The 23,192-nt window shown below is 40.0% G+C and overlaps 1 protein-coding gene across 8 annotated transcripts in view; it reads right to left on the bottom strand.

The window, feature by feature from the left end:
- Window positions 1-23,192, bottom strand: part of Btrc (beta-transducin repeat containing E3 ubiquitin protein ligase) — a 157,326-nt gene that overhangs the window by 128,749 nt on the left and 5,385 nt on the right. For 2 of the 8 annotated variants that reach the window (XM_048338417.1, XM_048338414.1), the window contains exon 2: window positions 12,788-12,886. The exons of the other annotated variants lie outside the window; for them this stretch is intronic. The gene's annotated coding sequence lies outside the window, so the exon portion shown is untranslated. The remainder of the gene's footprint in view (window positions 1-12,787; window positions 12,887-23,192) is intronic. 8 annotated transcript variants of the gene reach the window in all.

Consider the following 23,192-nt stretch of genomic DNA (forward strand, 5'->3'; position numbering starts at 1 on the left):
TTTGAGGGGGAAAAAAAGACAAAAGTGAGAATCAGCTAACAGATAAATAGTTAAAAAAGAGACTTGTGAGTAGCTAGGCATGAACCACTGGTCTGGCCAAAAATTGAAGTTTGAAAGATGAATTCAAAGAGAAAAATAGTTGATCACAGTGATGTTGATAATGCCATCATTTAGTGGTCTCCAGATATTATAAGGAAGTTAGCAAAGTGGAATTTAGGGGCTAGGAATGTGGCTTAGTGGTAGAGTACTAGCCTTGAGCAAAAGGAGTTCAAGCCCCAGGATTTCTTTTTTTTTTTTTTTAAAGGAGTATTTATTAGCCTAAATGAGGAAGCTGGTTATAAAAAAGAATATGAAGATGTCCCAGAGGAAAAAATTTACATTAAGGAAAAAAGTTTTCCTGGGGGCTAGGAATATGGCTTAGTAGCAAGAGTGCTTGCCTCGTATACTAAGCCACGTTCCCAGCCCCAAGGCAAGTATTTTTAAAAGATACCAACAAAGCCATCCATCATGGGGGGAAATATTTTAGTTTTCCAAATAAAACCAGGTTAACTCTTAACATAAAAGGAGACTAAAGAGTCTTTAAAGAAATTGTAATCTAGGGGCTGGGAATATGGCCTAGTGGCAAGAGTGCTTGCCTTGTATACTTGAAGCCCTGGGTTCGATTCCCCAGCACCACATATATAGAAAACGGCCAGAAGTGGCGCTGTGGCTCAAGTGGCAGAGTGCTAGCCTTGAGCAAAAAGAAGCCAGGGACAGTGCTCAGGCCCTGAGTCCAAGCCCAAGACTGGCAAAAAAAAAAAAAAAAAAAAAAAAAGAAATTGTAATCTAGTAGAAAAATACAATACAAAGGGTTAACTGGCACACATTGACATTTATAAATGTTAGAAAACTCTAGCCAAATTAGGATTATTACTAGTTTGATATTATTTTTGTATGTGCTATCTTACAAATACATATTGTTTTTTAACTTCTGGAAGCCTAGAGCATGCAAGAAGTCCCCGGTAAAATGAGCTGCTAGATTATGATGACAACTGAAAAGAAGCAGATACTAATTAATCCATGAGTGCACACTTGTCCTAAAACCAATTATATAAACTTGAGAATTTCATGTAATACCTGTGTACCTCAGGTTCAGCACTGGTAAAATGGATAAAATGATTTAAGTCTATTTCTAATAACTTCTAATAAGGATTTTTAAAATAGAAATTATTGATTTCACCATACAACTTCAACTGAAATGCTGCTAGACAAGGGAGAAGGAGAATAGCTCCCAGTGCATATTCAGAACCATTAAAATTCAAACCTGGATGCCTTTTACAATAAATTTCATTGAATTACTATTTATTAAATATACAATTAGTCAAATAGTCTGATAAACTAGAATTGTGAACAAACAAATGCTTTAAAATTCTAATAACTATGCATTAGCAGTAAATTTTTCTTACTTGAATTTCTACTGCTGTGTAGAACGGGTTACTAAGTACATAATTACATAAGAGAGCCACCCAACTTCCAAAGGAGCCATTCCAGTGAATTGTGTAAATAATATGCTTTAAAAAAACATAACCTCCTCACATATGAATTTAGATTTGCCAGATATGGAGTAGCTGTGTACCTGTGAGACTAGAACACAGTCTTAAAAAGGCCTTCCTAATTATAAATTTACCACAGAGACTAGAATGACCCAAAGCAAATTAATATACTTTTTTCCCAACTTTCTATAAAAACATTTTCACTATTTTGCCTCAGCAAAGAAAACAAAAGGTCTGAAAAGTCATTGACATGAAATAAACATTACAAAGTACAAGATAACAACCCAATCTTTCTAACATCAACATTCTTCTTTTCTTAGTTGCCAAACACAACTGTGCTTTGTTTTGATTTCATTTGTATTAACTAACAGAAGTTGTATTCTGGTTTATGTCTGGTTTTGCCGTGGATTGTTGAATTTGAAAAAAAAATTATTTTTTGTGTTCAGGGCCCGGGGTTTGGACACTGTCCCTGACCATTTCCCCAGCTGAAAGATTAGTTTATTTTTTGTTTGGTTTGGTTTGGTTCAAGGGCTTAAACTCAGGGCCTGGGTGCTGTCTCTCAGGATTTTGCTCAAGGCTCATGCTCTACCTTTTGAGCACAGCTACTTACAACTTTTCTAGTAGTAAATTGGAGATAAAAGAGTCTCAGGTATTTTCCTGCCCTGGCTGGCTTTAAACCATGATCCTCAGGATCTCAGCCTCCTGAGTAGCTAGGACTACAGGCATAGCCCTTACTCTGTAAGAACAAATTCAGTGTTCATTGTACTTTATTTGCCACATTGTTAAAAACTGCCTGATGTAGATTCCTGTATTTTTTTTTTTGGGGGGGGGGGCCAGTCCTGGGCCTTGAACTCAGGGCCTGAGCACCGTCCCTGGTTTCTTCCCACTCAAGGCTAGCACTCTGCCACCTGAGCCACAGTGCCCCTTCTGGCCGTTTTCCATATATGTGGTGCTGGGGAATCGAACCGAGAGCTTCATGTATAGGAGGCAAGCACTCTTGCCACTAGGCCATATTCCCAGCCCAGATTCCTGTATTTTTGAAGTGACCTTTTCTCTTGGTAATGGTCAATCTTCAATTACTACAGACTAGATTTTATAAATTCAACTGCCTATATCTGTACTTAAAGACCTTTTAAATCATACCACAAAAAAAAAAAATTATTTGAAGCCAAACACTGGTGGCCCACACCTGTAATCCTAGATGCTCAGAGGCTGAGATCAGAGGATCAATGTTCAAAGCCAGCCTGGGCAGGAAAGTTCATGAGACTTTTATCTCCAATTAAGTATCACAAAAACTACAAGCAGAGCTGTCACTCAAGTGGTAGATCACTAGCCTTGAGCATAAAAGCTCAGGGACAGCACACCCAGGCCCTGAGTTCAAGCCCCAGGGACAGCGCGCGCGCTCTCTCTACACATACACACACACACACACACAAACACACACACACACACGTTATGCTGAAAATTCACTGCACTAAATTCATGTCAAATCCCATTGCAATAAGCTCTAAGGGACTGCCCAAATTCTTTTATTGCCTTAGGATTTATTGCACTAAATATTATTTGAAATAACTAGGCCACCAGCTGAGGCCTGGGAATCATGGGGTTACAACACAATTTTTGATAATGTGGAGCTGGCCTCTACACAAATTTTAAATGACCACAGTGCTCATTGGGAAGATTAGACTTTATATATTTCTGAGAGATGGAGGATAGAGAAGGGTGGGGGAAGAGCAGAAAGGAGGAAACAGAAAAAAGGAAACTTGATTTTAACTAGAGGGGTAAATAAAAGTTGAAGCAGTTTTCCACTTTGAAAAAAGGCATTTGCAACACTCCCCCAGATAGAGTTACATGTTTGGGGCAATTGCTATAACCCAACAAAGGCTGGTAGCATGTTAATAATCCACATACTCAGGTTGGGCTGGCTGTCATTTAGCCTTACTGTCCCTCACTTTTCAGGTAAACAGTAAAATTTTTTGCTAGGGTAGGAAGACAAAACCTCCTACTTTACTCAAAATATATCTTCCTATTTTATGAATGTGTTTGCTCTAAAAACAAGCTCAAAAGCAGTTGTTTTTATTGTTGTTTTGTTTGGAGTTTCTTGAGGGTATTTTGGGTTCAAGTAAAGGGGTTTAAAACTCAGAGCCTGACAGGGTGCAGGTGGCTCAAGCCTGTAATTCTAGTTATTCAGGAGGCTGAGATCTGAGGATCGTGGTTCAAAGCCAGCCCAGGCACGAAAGTCGATGAGACTCCTATCTTCAATTAACCACCAGAAAAACCAGAAGTGGTGCTATGGCTCAAGTGGTAGAGCACTAGCCTTGAGCTGAAGAGCTCAGGGACAGTGCCCAGGCCCAGAGTTCAAGCCTACAACTGACACCAGAAAAAAAACAGGGCCGGGCATTGTCTCTTAGCTTTTTCACTCAACGCTAGTGCTTAACCACTTGAGCCACAGCTTCACTTCTGGCCTTTGTGTTGGTTAATCAGAAGTAAAAGTCTTAAGGACTTTCCTGCCAGAGCTGTCTTTGAACAGAGATCCTCAGATCTCAGCGTCCTGAGTAGTTAGGACTACAGATGTAAGCCACTGGCACCTGGCCTGAAATGGTCTTAAGGAAAGGGAGAGCCTCCTCATGGAAGGGATCCTCTGATATCAAACAGCATTTCAATGGCTGCAAACCAAGTCTCCTGAGTACTCCTTAATTTAACTTCTGTGGGGGAGTAGAAAAAAGAAAATTACTTACTCATTAGAAAGAATAAATGCCTAGATAAATAAATACCACCATATTATATCTGATTTCCTGGACAACACAAACCAGCAGAGGGAAGAAACTCGTTTTCAGCAGAATGTTTATTACTTCAGTATTTGCAAATCTCTGATTGGCAGCTACAATATATGAAATAAATAACTATTTCAAAGACCAAGTGTCATGTTCTCTGGTAAGTAACAAAGATGAACATTATCTACTCTCCCCATCCAGTATAAGGAATTTAGCAGGAGAATAGGTTTATTCGCTATTTGATTGCTTGATATGTTGTGAGGACATTTTCTATGATGGTGTGGTTATTACTAAGGTTAAATAAAAAAATTCTCCTCTCTCAGGACATTAATATTAGGAGTTACATATTCACAAGAAGGATCCAAAATGAGTATTTTGGAAGCAAGTGAAATGTGACAAGAAATTGTGAAATGAGGTATGATGAATAAACCAAATAATCTTTCTTCTTTCAGGAAAATAAAGAACACAAGTTTTCCAATCCAATTTATCACAAGCCAAGATGCAAACTAGTATATCTCAAATGTACAATGTGATGCTACTGTCCATTTTTGGACACTAATCTAAATACCATACACTAATGTAATTCATTTTTTACAGGTTTACAAACTAGCTTTAAAAACTTGTATTCCAAGACAAGTTAAAGCAAAGGGAGATTAAGTGACAGGCATCATTATGTCCCAATAGTGATACAGTATCAAAGCACGATAGAATATAATAGGTAGAGTCAAACTTAATTTCCAAACTCTTAACCCATTGAGTCTCTGAGCTGTCAGCTGGTATAGTGGAATCATTTAGTAGCCAAATCTGTGTGATTTACACCATGAGTAATATATGACCTACCATCTAACAACAGCAAAGAGAGACTAATTTGTTACAAATCATTAAAAAAAATCATTAGGGGGCTGGGAACATGGCTTGGCAGTGGAGTGCTTGCTTTGCATGCATGAAGCCGTGGGTTTTGATTCCTCAGCACCACATAAACAGAAAAGTGGCACTGCGGATCAAGTGGTAGAGTGTTAGCCTTGAGCAAAAAGAAGATAGAGGCAGTGCTCAGGCCCTAAGTCCAAGCACCAGAATTGGCAAAAAAAAAAAATTATACATACACATACACACACACACACACACACACACACACACACACACACACACACACACACACCTCACATTACATTAGGTCTCTCCCCAATTATATCTAGTCTTATAACAAAAGATTTCTTTCCTAAACCTATAGGTGAAAAGACAGATTTTGGTTTGTCAAGCAATAATAAAATATAGAGGTGACTTATCAACTGACGTGTAACAAAATCAACATTAATATTTGGATTCTGACAGAAAATGCTCAATTTCTTACTTTAAAGTACAGTTTTTATGGTATTATTTCTCATAATTGGCTCTTTTGGGGGGAAGTAGTGCTAAGTCTTGGACAAGCTAAGCAAGTGTCCTAACTGACATGGTCAATCCAATTTTCAACTATAACACAAGACCATTAAATATGAAAACTTCACCAAAAGGGTTTAAATGCCAAACCTCTAATAAAAAGTTAAAAGTAATGGTATTAGTATATTCGCTAGTGTTGACGTAATGTTTGTTCAACAATGAGAATGAAAATATGGGAATTTAAACATGAGTTTTCAGATAAAAACCTTAAGTTTTATGGAATATTTATAGCATGTGTCCATGCCCAGCCTTGCAGAACTCCATCCTCCCCCATCCCATTTGTAATATAAACTGCTCTTCAACCACTTTAATACATTGCTACTGGGATACTTCGTACCTACCAAGCAGCAGATCAATACTCTAATATAGAGATGCCGAATCCATTACTACAAAAACCTGTGCAAGCAGCCAGCTGCTGAACAAAGAACACAGCTTTCATCAGGTTTATTCCTAACATGTCTCTCCTCTGCTAGATGAAACATTTTGCTTTGATGGGCAAGTAGAAGTTGAAAAATAAATAATGGCATTTAAAATAAAGCTCTAATTACAGAGAAAGTTTGGAAGATACAGCTAAAATTTAATTTCTTTACACCTAACGGATGCTTATCATTTACCATCCAATCTATCTGTTCGTTTGAATCATAATGCTACACTTGATACTTCATAAATTGCCATATTAGTTTTTGTTGAGTTTACCACTTACTACAAATATGATCAGCAAGGAGGTTAAAAGAAGAAAATGAACTCCTAGAAATGGAAAAATAAGTTTTTTTTTTTTTTTGGCCAGTCCTGGGCCTTGGACTCAGGGCCTGAGCACTGTCCCTGGCTTCTTCCTGCTCAAGGCTAGCACTCTGCCACATGAGCCACAGCGCCGCTTCTGGCCGTTTTCTGTGTATGTGGTGCTGGGGAATCGAACCTAGGGCCTCGTGTATCCGAGGCAGGCACTCTTGCCACTAGGCTATATCCCCAGCCCCGAAAAATAAGTTTTTTTTTGTAGCTGTTTTCATCTTTTCTTTTTGTCTTTTGTTTGTTCATTTATGTTTGGGGGAGGGTAAGAGGAGGGTTCTTTATTTACATATCTTTGGGAGGGAAGGGGAGACAATGAAATGGAAAAACAAAGGGTGAACAAATGCAACAGTAGTACTCACCTAGACACTGTTGAAAATGAACTATACAACCTGGGGGTAGGGATGGGAGGGAAAAACTAAGAAAGCGAGGGGAGGGGTGACATTTTTTAAAAGAAATGTAGGGCTGAGAATGTGGCTTAGTGGTAGAGTGCTTGCCTAGCATGTATGAAGCCATGGGTTCAATTCCTCAGTGCCACATAAACAGAAAAAGCCAGAAGTGGCGGTGTGGCTCAAGTGGTTGAGTGCTAGCCTTGAGCAAAAGCAGCTCAAGGACAGTGCCCAGGCCCTGAGTTCAAGCCCCAGGACTGACCCGCCCCCCCCCCCCCCCACAAAAAAAAAGAATTAAGCAGTAGCTTAATGAATAAAATGAGAAACAAGGGAAAGAGGAAACAAAGGAAAACACTTTTAAAGAAAAGTCATTCTGCTGGGAGCCAGCATTACACCTGTAATCCTAGCTATTCAAGAGGTGGTAATCTGAGGATCGTAGATCAAAGCCAGCCTGAGTACAAAAATCTATGAAACTCTTATCTCCAATGAAGTTCCAAAAAGTCAGAAGTGAAGCTGTGGATGAAGTGGTAGAGAGCTAGCCTTGACCACGAAAACTCAAGGATAGCACAAGCCCTTGAGTTATAGCCCCAAGACCAGCACACACAAAAAAACTAATTCTAAAGAAAAAAATTCCAACTGATTTCTTTCTAAATGTGCTACAGCTCTTTATTCACAACATTTTCGTATAGTTATTACTCTAGTTCTACTCTATTACTCTAGTAATCCTACTTACTAAGGAGGCCAGAGGCTCCCAATTCAAAGCCAGCCTGGGCAGAAAAACCTGAGAGACTCTTATCGACAATCAACCACCAAAAAACCAGGAGTGGGGTTGTGCTCAAGTGGTAGAGTGCCAGCCTACCACTTATTATTACATTTATCTTTTCCTCATGTCATCATTATGACCTGAGGCAATAAAACTGAATTGGAATATAATTAGAAAGGTAATTACACAATGGTAATAGTAACTGTGACACCAGAAGGACTTTACTTTTGTCTAGAACCAATTTTCTGTCTTTCCTTACACCATTTTCTTTCAACAGACTACAAGCTGCACTATGTCCTTTCTAGACCAGCTTTAATCATTTTCACAACTATGGTTTCTATGCCAACAGGATGCAGCTTATCTGTGCTGTTTTCATTTTCCCCATTTGAGTTGCTGTAACAATACATCATTCAGCTTTTCTCCAATATGTAACAATTACCAAAAACAAAACTCAATATGTAACAATTTTACATTAGGACTGTATTCTTCAGGATACAGGATTTCTCCATAAAGAAAAAAATTAAAGAATTTGCACACAAATTTTTAATTAAACTTTAATATAACTTTAAAACATTTTAGAGGAACTTTTTACTGCCTAGGCTGACTTTGAATTAAGATCTCTGCCTCCTGAATAGCTAGGATTATAGGTGTGAGCCACCAGCGGCTGGTCTGAGCATAAATTTTGTTTTTGGTCAGTTATGGGGCTTGGGCCTGAACACTTTTTGCTCAAGGCTAGCACTCCAGTTTTCTGGTAGTAGGAGCTGGGCTAGCTTTGAACTGTGACCAGGATCGCAGCCTCTCAAATAGCTGAGATTATAGGTATGAGCCAACAGTGCCCGCTCTACTTCTAGCTTTTTGTTGGTGATGGGGTCATTGGGCTTGAACTCAGGGCCTGGATGCCTTCCTATAGTTTTCTTGCTCAAGGTTAATTATCTACTACTTAAGTCACAGCTCTACTTCTTGCTTTTTTGGTGCTTAATTGGAAATAAGAGTCTCACTAACTTTCCTGCCCAGGATGGCTTTGAACAATGATCCTCAGACATTAAGACTCCTGAGTAGCTTGGATTACCGGCGTGAACATAGGGCCTGAGCACTGAGCTCCTTTTGCTCAAGGACAGCACTTGAGTCACAACACCACCTCCAGTTTTTTCTGTTTATGTGGTACTGAGGAATCGAACCCATGACTTCATGCATGCTAGGCAAGCACTCTACTATTAAGCCACATTCCCAGCAGAGTATGGACTTTCAAGAGCTCACAATTTTATAATGCTTTTAAGAGTGTAAACCCTCTGTACATTACCTTTATAACAATAAAAATTATTAATTATCACAATACCTAAGTTTGACAGTAACAAGGACTTTGTGTACGCAAAGGGGTATCTCTAACAGCTTCAATCACTACAATCACTACATTTAGATCCCTTATAATTTTAATTGGCTAATAAGGAAAAATTACAAACTTCTCCCATCCTATAAACAGGCAAAGATACTTATATATTTGTTGTTTACAAACAAAACAGAAATATGATTCTCGTTTAAGAAAAAACATTGCCAGGCACTGTTGGTTCATGGCTATAGTCCTAGCTACTTGGGAAGCTGAGATCCAAAGATCTCAGTTCAAAGACACAGCCCCAGGCAGTAAAATCTGTGAGACTCTTTTCTCCAATTAGTGATGACAACAACAACAAAAAAGCCAAAAGTGGAATTGTGCCTCAAGTGGTAGAATACTAGCCTTGAGCAAAAGAGCTCAGTAACAGCGTTCACGTCCTGTATTCAAGCCAGAGACAGAGAGACAGAGAGAGCACGCACCAAGAAAGAAAAACATGTTAGTATTACTAAATTTCCCACTAGTGCCCTACAGGCAAATAAGATTTACAAAATTGTACTATTTTTTGCAAGATAACTAATTTTCATATTAATATAACAAGACACATTTTAATTTTAATCACAATTCATATAATTTAATAAATGTTATAGTATGCAATCAACTGAAAAATATAATTTATTTAACCAAACATAAAGATCAAAAAAATTAAAGCTTTTTATGGCAATAAATTTTTCAATTCCATTTGTGAGTCAAAAAATCCACTGCTATTCCGAAGTTGAAAATAAAATGTACCTGTGGGTGGGGACAGGAGGGAAAAACAGAGAGCAAGGGAAGGGGTGACACTGTCCAAAAAGAAATGTACTCTTTGCTAACTTATTAACTGTATCCCCTCTATATATCACTTTTGTAACATTAACAAAATTAAAAATATAACTGTGCATGTTAAGATTTATAGGTATTAAAGGGTTTATAGATATTAAAAACAAAAATAATTACTAAATCCTAATTTTTTTCTGTAGTATTTTTTTTTCCTGCAGTCAGGGAAATGTAGACCTCCAAAGCAATAACAATGAAAAAAGAAAAAGCCAATAATGAAAAGCAGCTCAATCAAAATAGCAGCTACACTATTTGGAGGTAAGGCTGAGAAAAAAGGAACAGCAGGACAAAGGATATTAAACAAAAAGCATATAAATAGACAAGAACAATATAGACTACAATGGTAAGTGCCCTTAGCTAGACCCTCGGAAGAAAAACCATCAAACCCTGATCTGCTTTTGCGAAAATTCCCTATACCTTGCAATGACATCTAAATTAGTAGAAGTCAATAGGTCTTATGCTGTAAGCAAGATGATATAGTTTCATTAGAACCTAATAATGTGAATTTAGGTAATAATGTAATATAGTGATACACTTTGAGAGAATCAGTGAATTGCTTGTACTTGTATGTCCCAGCATTCTTAGTCACTACTCTGAGTCACTAAGAACACTGCTTAACAGAAGCTTCTAAGATTGTCTATATGAGTGGACATATGTTCAGATTTATACCATTGCTGTTATAACTACTGGAATCCACTGACCCTGTCATGCCTAGACATGAGTTGGCATAGGGAATTTCAGGTTCCAGGATTTATACTTCTGCCACTCTTCTCAAGAATTTTCATCTATACTTTCTCTGGACAAAAGCCATCTTTGTTTTTCCCCTTTGTTCCTAGTTTTTGTTTTACTAACAACTACTGGTCAGTTTGTGACTACTTTGTCATACGGGGTAAAAGTAGAAAAACTGCTTTTTTTTTTGACATGAGATTACTGAGTCCTAATACAGAAAAACTTTTAAGTCAGGAATGAACTAATGTCCCCAATAGAAGTGAAATCCACAAGCCAGGCAAAGTACATAATACAAAGAATACTTCTTGGCAGGGTGCAGATGGCTCATTCCTGTAATCCTAGCTATTCAGGAGGCTGAGATCTGAGGATCACAGTTCAAAGCCAGCCTGCCTGGGCAGGAAAGCCTGTAAGACTCATCTCCAATTAACTACCAGAAAACCAGAAGTGGCGCTGTGGCTCAAAGTGGTAGAGTGCTAGCCTTGAGCTGAAGAGCTCAGGCAGGGGCCAGGGCCTAGGCTCAGAGTTCAAGCCCTATGACCAACCAAAAATAAAAATAAAATAATAATAATACTTCAAGGATTAAGAGTCCTGTATATACCTAAGATATCTATACGGTCCCTCACCTACCCTTATAAATATTTGTAGTATCCTAGCTACTCAGGAGGCTGAGATCTGCAGTTCACGGTTTAAAGCAGCTGGGGTAGGAAAGTCTGTGAGACTCATCTCCAATTAACCACCAGAAAACTGGAAGTGGTGCTGTGGCTCAAAGTGATAGAGCACTAGCCTTGTGCAAAAGAGCTGAGGCATAGTGCCCAGGCCCTGAGTTCAAGCCCACAATGGACAAAAAAAAAAAAAGTCTCATGATTTTTCTGCCTGGACTAGCACTGAACCTCAATCTTCCAGGTCTCAACCCCTTGAGTAACTAAGATTACAGACATGAGCCCCTTGGCATCCAACTCTGTACCAGATGTTTTGAAAACCATGTATAAGTGGAAGCATAATCACTTCCCTTTTCTCCAGCATGGCTTTTTTCAGTGTATCCAACACTATTCTGTTTTCTTCAAGGAAACAGGCACCTTCATTTCTTTACTCCAACATGAAAAAAGTGCACATGAACTTTCTGAAATGGCTGATTTCCCAGAAGAATTTGAAATTGCTTCTAATGTCCCCTGAAGCTTTACTCGATGCTTGCATTTCAAATAAGATGAATTTGAGTAGGCACTCTTCCCCATTTCCCCCTCAAAAATGAAAAGCATGTGTAAGCAAAACTAAATAATTTTAAATATAATTTTATTATTATTAAGCTGTTTTACAGAGGAGTTATCATTTCCTAAGTCAGGTAATGAGTACATTTCTCTTTTTGGACAATTTTACTCCTTCTTTGTTTCCCACTTCCATCCCTACCTACAAGCTACACAGTTCATTTTCCACATAGTGAATACTTTATAGCATTATTGCATTTGTTCGCCCTCCCTCCCTCCCTCCCTTTCTGTGTCCCATCTTGTTCCCCCTAAAAAAACACAAAAGCAAAAACAAACACCACCACCAACAACAACAACAACAAATGTTGGCTCACACCTGTAGTTCTAGCTACTCAGGAGGCTGAGGCCTGAAATCACAGTTGAAAGCTAGCCTTGGCAAGAAAGTCCGTCTTATCTCCAATTAAGTCTTATCTCCAATTAAACACCGAGAAAACCTAAAGTAGAGCTATGGCTCAAAGTGGTAGAGGACCAGCCTTGAGCAAGGAGAGTATAGGAATAGCACCCAGGTCCTGAGTTCAAGCCCCACAACCAAAAAACAAATAAAAAAGTAAAATTAATAAAAATAATTTAAAGAAAACAAAAATAGTCAGGATGGACATTCAAAATAAACATTTTTTTTTGTCAGTACCTGGGGCTTGAACTTGAGGCCTGCGGGCTGTCCCTAAGCTTTTTTTCCCTACTACTTGAGCCACAGCTCCAATTTGGGTTTGTTTGGTTTTTGTTTTCTTGTTTTTGAACTCTGAGTTCAAGCTTCATGACCGACAAAAAAAAAAAAAAAAAAGTCTCAGGGGTTTTTCTATCCTGGCTGGCTTCAAATCATTATCCTCAGATACTAGCTGTTGAGTAGCTTGGAGTATAGGCATGAGCCACAAGCACCAAGTCCAAATAATTTTGGGTGCCAGTTGCTCATACCTGTATAATCCTAGCTGCTCAGGAGGCTTAGAGTAGAAGGACCACAATCTGAGGCCAGCTCAGACAGAAAATTTCTGGAGACCTTATCTTGAACATTACCTGGAAAGAAGAAAACATAGCTGGAGCTGTGGCTCAAATGGTAGAGAACCAGCCCAGTAACTGTGAGGTCCTTTCAAACAAATAAAGCAAAATGGGCTGAAGGTATAGCTAAATAGATAAAGTACCTACCTAGCCAGTATGAAGCCCTAACTTCAAGCTCCAGTACTAGCACGCGCACACACACACACACACACACACACTATGGAATCCATTCCTCATAACAAATCCAAAAAGCAAGTCTAGATAGAAAAATTCTCAATGTAAAAGGTAAAACTATAAAACTTCTAGTAGAGAATGAGATGCTTAATAAGCTTAGAGTAGGAAAGGCTTTTTTTTTTCTTTTTTGCCATTCCTGGGCCTTGGACTTGGGGCCTGAGCACTGTCCCTGGCTTCTTTTTGCTCAAGGCTAGCACTCTGCCACTTGAACCACAGTGCCACTTCTGGCCGTTTTCTATATATGTGGTGCTGGGGAATTGAGCCCAGGGCTTAATGTATATGAGGCAAGCACTTTTGCCACTAGGCCATATTCCCAGCCCCGGGGAAAGGCTTTTTTAAACAAGTCACCAAAGCACACACACACACACACACACACACACACACACACACTAAAGTCTACGTTTGGTGGAAGAAACAAACTCAACCACAAACAAAAGAAAAAGTTTAAAGAGTACCAGCCAGGCTTGCACCTGTAACCTTGGATAAATTGTACAAGTTTTCAGGTCTCTATTTGCTCCTGTTTCCTTTTTTTTTTTTCCTTTCTTTTGTTTGGCCAGTCCTGGGACTTGAACTCAGGGCCTGAGCACTGTCCCTGGCTTCTTTTTGCTCAAGGCTAGCACTCTGCCACTTGAGCCACAGCGCCATGTCTGGCCTTTTCTATATATGTGGTGCTGAGGAATGGCACTCACGGCTTCATGTATATGAGGCGAGCACTCTACCACTGGGCCATATTCCCAGCCCATTTGCTCCTTTTTTTAAAGGAAAGAATAATCCATGATACTATCCTCTGATATCACATAAAAAATTTTTTTCCATGTAGTACGGTGATATTTACAAAGTAAATTCTAACCAAGCAAGTATTTTTGGTCAGAGTATACTGTTCATCTAAAAATGATCACAAACTACTTTTTCTTGAATGAGCTAACTAGATGGATAGCAGTCCCTGTGCTGATACCTTAAGAGGATGCAGAAAAAGAGAAGATAAATGTTTACAAGTCTCCCAGAACTGCAGAGTATAAATAACTGAACATGCTGACAGTGTTTAAGGTTGACCTTGATAGAATAGTCTATTTCAAATGCTCCTAGATGTAAAATGCACTCACTGGGGTAAACTGACCTTGCTGGGCATTTGCTTGGTCATACTACTTCTCTAATAAAATGGATGAAAGCAGAAAAGATCCTGGAAATATCACTAGCACAGATATCAAAGAATTTAAGCATATCTATCCACATACTCCTGACAAGTAAAATTTCATCACTGTAGACAGGGATAAATTGTGGCTGCTTGCGTGAGTAGCTAAGGGAATGAAAATATTAAGAACAGGATGTTCCAGTAGGATTTTTTAATAACCACCAGCCAACTCATCTTTGTACCATTTTCTGTGACACTACCAAACAACCATCTCAACATTTCATTAGCATCCCAGTGACATTTTATGATGCTTGGACCTTACAGCCAGACCCTTATTAAGTCACAAAATGGTCATATTAAAATGATAATTAACAAAGACTTTGCAGTAACTGCATTATGCAACAATCAAAAATAAGGGTAATTCAAGGGCTCTTAACCTAGGCCTACAGGATTAAAGGATTGCTGAATCTCTTAGTATTAGATGCAAAATATATGCACATGACTGACAAGGATTTTTTTTTTTTGGTGGTGGTGGTGCTGGTTGTGAGGCCTGAACTCTGGGCCTGGGTGCTGTCCCTGAGCTCTTCAGCTCAAGGCTAGCGCTCTACCACTTGGGCCACAGCGCCACTTCTGGTTTTCTGGTGGTTAATTGGAGATAAGAGTCTCACTGATTTTCCTGCCCAGGCTGGCTTTGAACCTCGATCCTTAGATCTCAGCCTGCTGAGTAGCTAGGATTACAGGCGTGAGCCACCGATGCCCAGCTGACAGAAGATCTTATAACACACAAATGATTTTTTTAGGGAAGTCTCTAACCCAGCAAGGTTGCGGGGCAATAGTGGCTCATGTCTACAATCCTAGCTACTCAGGAAGCTGAGATTTAGAGATCATGGTTTGAAGCCAGCTAGAACAGTAAAATCTGTGAGATTCTTATCTCCTGCTAACCACCAAAAAAGCTGGAAGGGGCGCTGTGGCTCAAATGGTAGAGTTGCAGCCTTGAGCTAAAAAGTTCAGGAACAATATCCAGGCTCTGAGTTTAAACCCCACAACCAACACACACACACACGCACACACACACACACACACACACACACACACACACGCGCGCGCGCGCGCGCCAGAAATGGAGCTGTGACTTAACTACTGGAGCTCTAGCCTTGAGCTTTTTGTTGTTGTTGTTGTTGTTGTTGTTATAAAGGTGATATACAGAGAGGCAGCCTTGAGCTTTTTAAAAAGCTGAGGGGCAGCACTTGGGTCTCGAGTTCAAGCCCTAATACTGGCAATAAGACAGAAAAAGAAAAGACAACGAACTCACTAACAAGAACTGAAATTTACCAACAACTACTGGTAAGAAATTATAGTTCTGCTGACTGGCAAGTAATTTCCAAAGCCAGATCACTTTAGCCACATAAAATAAATATCCACCTGCACTTATTAGCTAATCAGGGCGTGAAATTAAACTTTTTATTTGAAAAGAAATAGCTGCTTGAAGGCTGCGATTTAGCCTGGGAAACCAATGTTAAGGTCATCCTCTTCTCACTCATGTTTATAGTATTTCAGATAGAGGAAGCAAGGGAGAAAGCAAGCTGGCTAACTTATATGAAAGTAAAAATGCCTGTGACATGACAAATTTGCCACTTGCTTTTACTAACTACAGACTCAACTGAACCAAGTTCCTGCAGAATATAACAAAGATCATGTACACACCTGAAGCTTTCCCCAAAGTAACTACTATAGATAACTACCCAGTTGGTTTAAATAGAGATCAGAGGTTGGTTTTGGTATTGTTTTGCTTTGTTTCCACTGATATAAAGAAAATTCAGGGGCTGGGGATATAGCCTAGTGGCAAGAGCGCTTGCCTTGTATACATGAAGCCCTGGGTTCGATTCCCCAGCACCACATATACAGAAAATGGCCAGAAGTGGCGCTGTGACTCAAGTGGCAGAGTGCTAGCCTTGAGCAAAAAGAAGCCAGGGACAGTGCTCAGGCCCTGAGTCCAAGGCAAAAAAAAAAAAAAGAAAAATTCAACAAATACAAATGCTAAAGTAAGTTTAAAAACAGCCTTTTTTATTTTTGCAATCATGGGCTTAAACTCAAAAGCCTGGGTGTTGTCCCTGAACTCAAAGCCTGAGTGTTGTCCCTAAGCTCTTCCAGTTTTCTGCTAGTTAATTGGAGATAAGACTTTCCTGCCCAGGCTGGTTTTGAACTATGATCCTCAGATCTCAGCCTCCTGAGTATTTAGGATTACAGGTGGGAGCCACCAATGTGTGGCAACAGACAATTTTGGCTAGCAAAGTGAATAAAATCCAATTCAGTAATTCATCCAGTTGTCAAATTTTTCCCAACATTTGTCAAAGTCCACTAGTACAAACTTCAACTTAGACTGGACAAAATAATCTATAAGTGAAGGATTGGCTTAAAAGATATACAGTGGTCCTCAAAGTGTATGGATGAGTAATTTTATACTCTCATCCAACAACTAAAGAATGAAAATTCCAAGAGAAGCCCAAGCAACATCTCTTCAAAAATGTTTTCCCAAGAGAAGCCCAAGCAACATCTCTTCAAAAATGTTTTCCCAAGTGATACAAATACATCTGGAAAACATCTGGATGATATAAATAAAAGGAAGAAAAAAATCAGGTATGGGGCATCTACATATAATCCCAGTCCTTGGGAGGCTGAGGCAGGCGGGTCATGAATTCATTCAAGGCCAGCCTGGGTTACATAGGGAGACCCTGTGTTATTTCATAATAGCTCTTTGATACAAAAGTAGGTATTACCTTTGCTTTCCAAATAAGGAAAATGAGCTTTGGAGAGGTTAATACAACTTAATGACTTAAGACTTCTACAAAGTAGAACCTGAGAGCCCGGTCTTATGCACACTATATAGCACATGTAAATTTAATTCCAATCTAAACTAAAACCAAGTGCAAGATATTTCAAAGAAACATACTACTAACAAGACCAGAGAAATTCCTATACTGCTGGTTACAAACAAATCACCATTAGTCCACTCAACAATACATGTCACTTGGCAGAGTTTTGATATTTTTCTTAAATACCTTTGAAAACAAGGATCAAAAATATGAACTCTTATAAAAAGAGCTTTATTGTATTTTTATAGCTTATTACATACCTTGTAACAATCATTTTGTTAAATGTGAATGTCAGTTTTATTTTCTGTCCCTTTTTTCCCTGGCTATTTACAAGCTTTGTAAGAATCATTCCTTAATTAAGTCTAAACATAGTTTTATATAAATGGATTCCTGGAAATAAAACGTTCAGACTTAAGAAATGATTGTTACAGAGACTGTAACAGGCCGTAAAAAAACGAATGCCACTTTAAACAAAGATTTCTCATTTTAATTAAAAAGATAATCATCAGAACATTCCTACACTTAACAGAAGCATTTCAAGGAGCATCTTTGAGTAGGGGGAAAAAAAGGAGTATCTTATTCAGGCTTCCATAGTTAAGTTAAAGTTTCAGTTGCTCTGATAGGAATTCTAATGCACTTTCCTTGCATTTTAAACATAGATTGAAAAAGAACAGGTCAAAATGAGGTAAACCTAACTTCTAACTCTTACATATGAATGCTTTCAAAAGGTATCTTTCTAGAAGACATTGATAAAACTCAGTTTAATTTTTTTTTTTTTTTTTGGCCAGTCCTGGGCCTTAGACTCTGGGCCTGAGCACTGTCCCTGGCTTCTTTTTGCTCAAGGCTAGCACTCTGCCACTTGAGCCATAGCACCACTTCTGGCCATTTTCTATATATGTGGTGCTGGGGAATTGAACCCAGGGCTTCATGTATATGAGGCAAGCACTCTTGCCACTAGGCAATATTCCCAGCCCCTAATATTTTTTTTGTGCTGTTACTAGGGCTTGAACTCTTAGCCTGCACAATGTACCCTAGCTTTTTCACTCAAGGTTGTTGCTCTCTACCAGTTAAGCCACAGTTCCACTTGTGGTTTTTAGTTGATTAATTAGAGATAACAGTTTCCAAAAGTTTCCTGCCTGGGCTAGCTTCCAAACAGGATCCTCAGATTTTAGTCTCCTCTGTAGGGATTACAGGAGTGAATCACTGGTACTTGACTCAATTTTTTTTTTTAAATTTTACATCATCACATTTGATTTTAACATATTTATACTTTGTTGATGGGCTTCTTTTAATATGTCAAGAAAAGAGATGAGGGCTGGGGATATGGCCTAGTGGCAAGAGTGCTTGCCTCGGATACATGAGGCCCTGGGTTTGATTCCCCAGCACCACATATACAGAAAATGGCCAGAAGTGGCACTGTGGCTCAAGTGGCAGAGTGCTAGCCTTGAGCAAGAAGAAGCCAGGGACAGTGATCAGGCCCTGAGTCCAAGCCCCAGGACTGGCCAAAAAAAAAAAAAAAAAGAAAAGAAAAGAGATGAGGGCTGGGAATGTGGCTAAGTGTAGAGTGCTTGCCTAGCATGCGTGAAGCCCTGGGTTCAATTCCCCAGTACCAAATAAAAAGAAAAAGCTACAAGTGGTGCTGTGGCTCAAGTGGTAGAGTGCTAAGCCTTCAGCAAAAGAAGCTCAGAGTCAGTGCCCAGGCTGTGAGTTCAAGCCCCAGGACTGGCAAAAAGAGAGAAAGAGGGAGAGAGAAAGAGAGAGATGGTATGCATAGACTTTATCATAAAGATGATATGCACCTTCCATACAAAGTTTCTACTATGATGAAATTTGAAACAATCTACTCTGATTCTTTTTTTCTTTTCCTGTCTGGGGATTTGAACTCTGGGCCTAGGCACTATCCCTGAGCTTTTGTGCTCAAGGTCAGTGTTCTACCACTTGAGCTACAACTCTACTTCCAGCTTTCTTGGTAGTTTTAGCACAGATAAGAGTCTCAAGGAGGGGGCTGGGAATGTGGCTTAGTGGAAGAGTGCTTGCCTAGCATGCATGAAGCCCTGGGTTAGATTCCTCAGCACCACATAAACAGAAAAAGCCAGAAGTGGTGCTGTGGCTCAAGTGGAAGCTCAGAGACACAGTGCCTAGGCCCTGGAGTTTAAGCCCCAGGACTGGCCAAAAAAAAAAAAAAAAGAAAAGTGACAATGGAGAACGGTAAGTATAATAGTTGTCATAACAAGCATCTCATCATCCTTGCATGAATCAACTTTGTACTACATTATTTTAATAGACTATTGCTACTGTAATACAGTTTTGTTCAAATTACTCATTTCCCCATTTGATTTTGGACATGACCACATGACTTGCTTTGGTCAACAGAGTATCAGCAAAGGTAATACAACCAACATTAAAAGACATATTATTGGGGCTGGGAATGTGGCCTAGCAGTAGAGTGCTTGCGTAGCATGCATGAAACCCTGGGTTCAATTCCTCAGCACCACATACACAGAATAAGCCAGAAGTAGCACTGTGGCTCAAGTGGTAGAGTGCTAGCCTTGAGCAAAAAGAAGCCAGGGACAGTGCTCAGGCCCTGAGTTCAAGCCCCAAGACTGGCTGGAAAATAAAATTTAAAAAAAGACATATTATTCCATGCCAGCCTGGGAATCAAAACTGAGGGTTGGGGATATGGCTCAAGTAGAAGAGCTTGAAAACCTGGCTCAATCCTCAGTAACCACAAAGGGGGTGGGGGGTTAGGAGTGGAGCTACTTGCTCTCTAGTGCCTTTAAAGTGGCTATGAGAAGAATTTTCCCTGAGAAGCCACTGCCTCCTTAGTCAAGATTCTCAAACTACTAGGTAGGACTGCTTGAGACACCCAATTAAGCCTATCTGAATCACCCATCAAATCTATGAGTTCATAGTAATATCTATTATTGCCTGATAGATTTTGAAGTTTTCTTTTTCTTTCTTCCTCTCTTCTTCTTGTTCTCTCCCTTTCTTTCTCTCCTTCCCTCCTTCCCTTTCTCTCTTGTGGTACTAGAGATTAAACAGGGGCTCATTTGGGTACAATGATATTATGAGAACTGTAAAGTCACTTATTTAGTCAGTAATTCACATGATCAGGAAATCACTATGTAAATCTGCACAGTAACTTTCCCCTCTTGCTACCACCCAACAAGGAAGAAAGCATTCTACTAAAGCTCATTGTTTAGACTGTGAGGCTTTTTGAATGAGACTGCCTGGGTTTGATCTCAGATTCCTTTATGGCAAAGTGACTTTGAGCAAGTTACTTAACCTTTCCTGAAATCAGTTTCTTTACATGAAAAGTGGGGAAAACATCACAGTACTATATAATAGACATAAAGGAAGCAAAAAAGGACCCACATGGTGGTACATACTTATAATCCCAACTACTCTGGAAACAGAGACATGAGAATTGTCAGTTAATGACTTTCAAAATCAAACTACAAACACAAAGGCAGGACCATGGTGGCTAATGCTTATAATCCTAGCTACTCAGAAAGCTGAGATCTGAGGACCATGCTTTTGAAGCCAGCCAAGGCAGAAAAGTCCAGGAAGCTCTTATCTCCAACTAACTACCAGAAAGGCCAGAAGCACAAGGAGAGCTGTGGCTCAAGTGGTAGAGTGCCAGCCTTGAATTTAAAAAAAAGTTCATGGACAGCACCCAAGCAGAGTTCAAAACCTAAGCCAGGCCTTTTCTGCTTTATATGGCACTGAAAAATTGAACCCAGGGCTTCATGCATGCTAGACCAACCACTAAGACACATTATTCCCAGCCCTCAAGATCTTGATTCCACCTAGCCCCCAGCAAAAGAAAAAACAAAAACAAAACCTATTTCCTTCATGATTCAAATGCCATAAGAATAAGATAGAGAAACAAGTAGTCTTCGTTTCTGTTTTAGCCTTAGACGTAGGTTGCAATGCAACCAAGAATACCCTGGATTAGCCTAGGCTAGCTTCAAATTCAAAATCCTCCTCCCTCAACCTGGGTGGGGTGCTGCAATGATGCCACACTGGAGTCCAAATGGTCTCTGTTAGAAAGTTTCCTCCTGGAAGGGGGCAGTCTCTGTTGGGAGGTGGGTACCATAAGGTAGATAGCTGGTATGTAGGTCAATGAGAACAAAAAGATAAAGCCAGGCACAGGTGGCTACTTAGGGGTTGAGAGCTGAGGACTGTGGTCTGAAGCCAGACAGCACAGGAAAAATCTGAGACTCATCTCCAACTGAGCATTAGGAAAATGCTAGAAGTGGGCCTGTGGCTCAAGTGGTAGAGTACTACTAGCCTTGCGCACAAAAGGTCAGTGACAGCACCTAGGCCCTGAGTTCAAGCCCCAGGACCAGAAGAAAAAAAAAAAGAAAAACCAATTACTGAATTATGCACTCAGAGATATTGTTGACGTCAGGCAAGAGAATATTATTAGCTCTTCAATGTCAGAAAAACTGTCTTTTCAAGACTGGGGATGTGGCTAGTGGCACAGTGCTTGCCTAGCATGCATGAAGCCCTTGGGTTTGATTCCTCAGTACCACATAAACAGAAAAAGTCAGAAGTGGCGCTGTGGCTCAAGGAGTAGAGTGCTAGCCTTGAATGAAAAGAAGCCAGGGACAGTGCTCAGGCCCTGAGTCCCAAGCCCCAGGACTGGAGAAAAGAGAGAAAGAAAGCGAGGGAGGGAGGGAGGGAGGGAGGGAGGGAGGGAGGGAGGGAGGGAAGGAGGAAGGAAGGAAGGAAGGAAGGAAGGAGAACTGCTTTGGAATAAGGGTTTTTGAAATGTAAGAGTTTGTCTTGAACTAGTTTCTCTACCAGGTGGAATTAAGATATACCTCAGATTATTAAGAGGGTGTGAGTATAAATTTTTATATTACTTGGGTATGGTTACTCTGATTTCAAAGTCATCTTATGTAAATACATTTTAACCTACTCAAACTAACAGATTGTGAACCTGAACCCAAGCAATCCAAACCAAGTGGCAAGGCCTGCTGCCTTAGGGATAGAGGGGCAGCCTGCCTATTCTGTGGGCTTGCTTTGCCAGATTTTGGTGGTGGTGAACCTTTCTGCAAAAGTAAATTTTGTATTATTGAGACAACTGTTCATTTCCCTGTCTACCATTGTGATTCCAATGGTTCTTGGAGAGTATATTTCTAACATTAGGAAGTTAACCTTCGGGCTGGGGATATGGCCTAGTGGCAAGAGTGCTTGCCTTGTATACATGAGGCCCTGGGTTCAATTCCCCAGCACCACATATACAGAAAACGGCCAGAAGTGGCGCTGTGGCTCAAGTGGCAGAGTGGTAGCCTTGAGCAAAAAGAAGCCAGGGACAGTGCTCAGGCCCTGAGTTCAAGGCCCAGGACTGGCCAAAAAAAAGAAGTTAACTTCCAACAAGAGAAGCCTCCTTCGCACCTTTTTTTTTTTGCCAGTCCTGGGGCTTGAACACAGGGCTTAGGTACTGACCCCTGAACTTCTTTTGCTCAAGGCTAGCACTCTACCACTTGAGCCACAGGGCCACTTCTAGCTTTATCTGTGTATGTGGTACTAAGGAATTGAACCCAGGGCTTCATGCATGCTAGGCAAGCACTCTACCACTAAGCCACATTCCCAGCCCCATACATCCTTTCTGTTACTACATACAAACTATTTGTATTTTAAGGTCTGACTATCCCAATATAAGCATAACTATAGCAGCAACTCCCTCCTATTACATAGCTCCTCTTACATTAATAAATAAGTTATTTGCCCTCATTCCTCTGGCTTTTATGTTGGCCTCAACTGGGTTTGACCATGGTGGCAGTGGGTGTATGTCTTATGTCTGTCTGTCTGTCAGTTGGTACTGGGTTTGAACTCAGGGTCTGTGTGCTGTCCCTGAGCTTCTTTCTTGCTAGCACTCCACCACTTGAGCCACTATTTCACTTCTAGCCTTTTTAGTGGTTAATTGGAAGTAATAGTCTCTCTGGACTTTTCCTGCCTGCACTGGCTTACAACCACAATCCTCAGATGTGGCCTCTTGAGTAGCTAGGATTACAGGTGTGAGCCACTAGTGCTTGGCCATAGTGGCATACTTGTTTTGTTTTCCTTTTTTGGA

This window comes from Perognathus longimembris, chromosome 2 (genome assembly GCF_023159225.1).
Source record: "Perognathus longimembris pacificus isolate PPM17 chromosome 2, ASM2315922v1, whole genome shotgun sequence".
In the NCBI taxonomy this organism is placed as follows: Eukaryota; Metazoa; Chordata; class Mammalia; order Rodentia; family Heteromyidae; genus Perognathus; species Perognathus longimembris.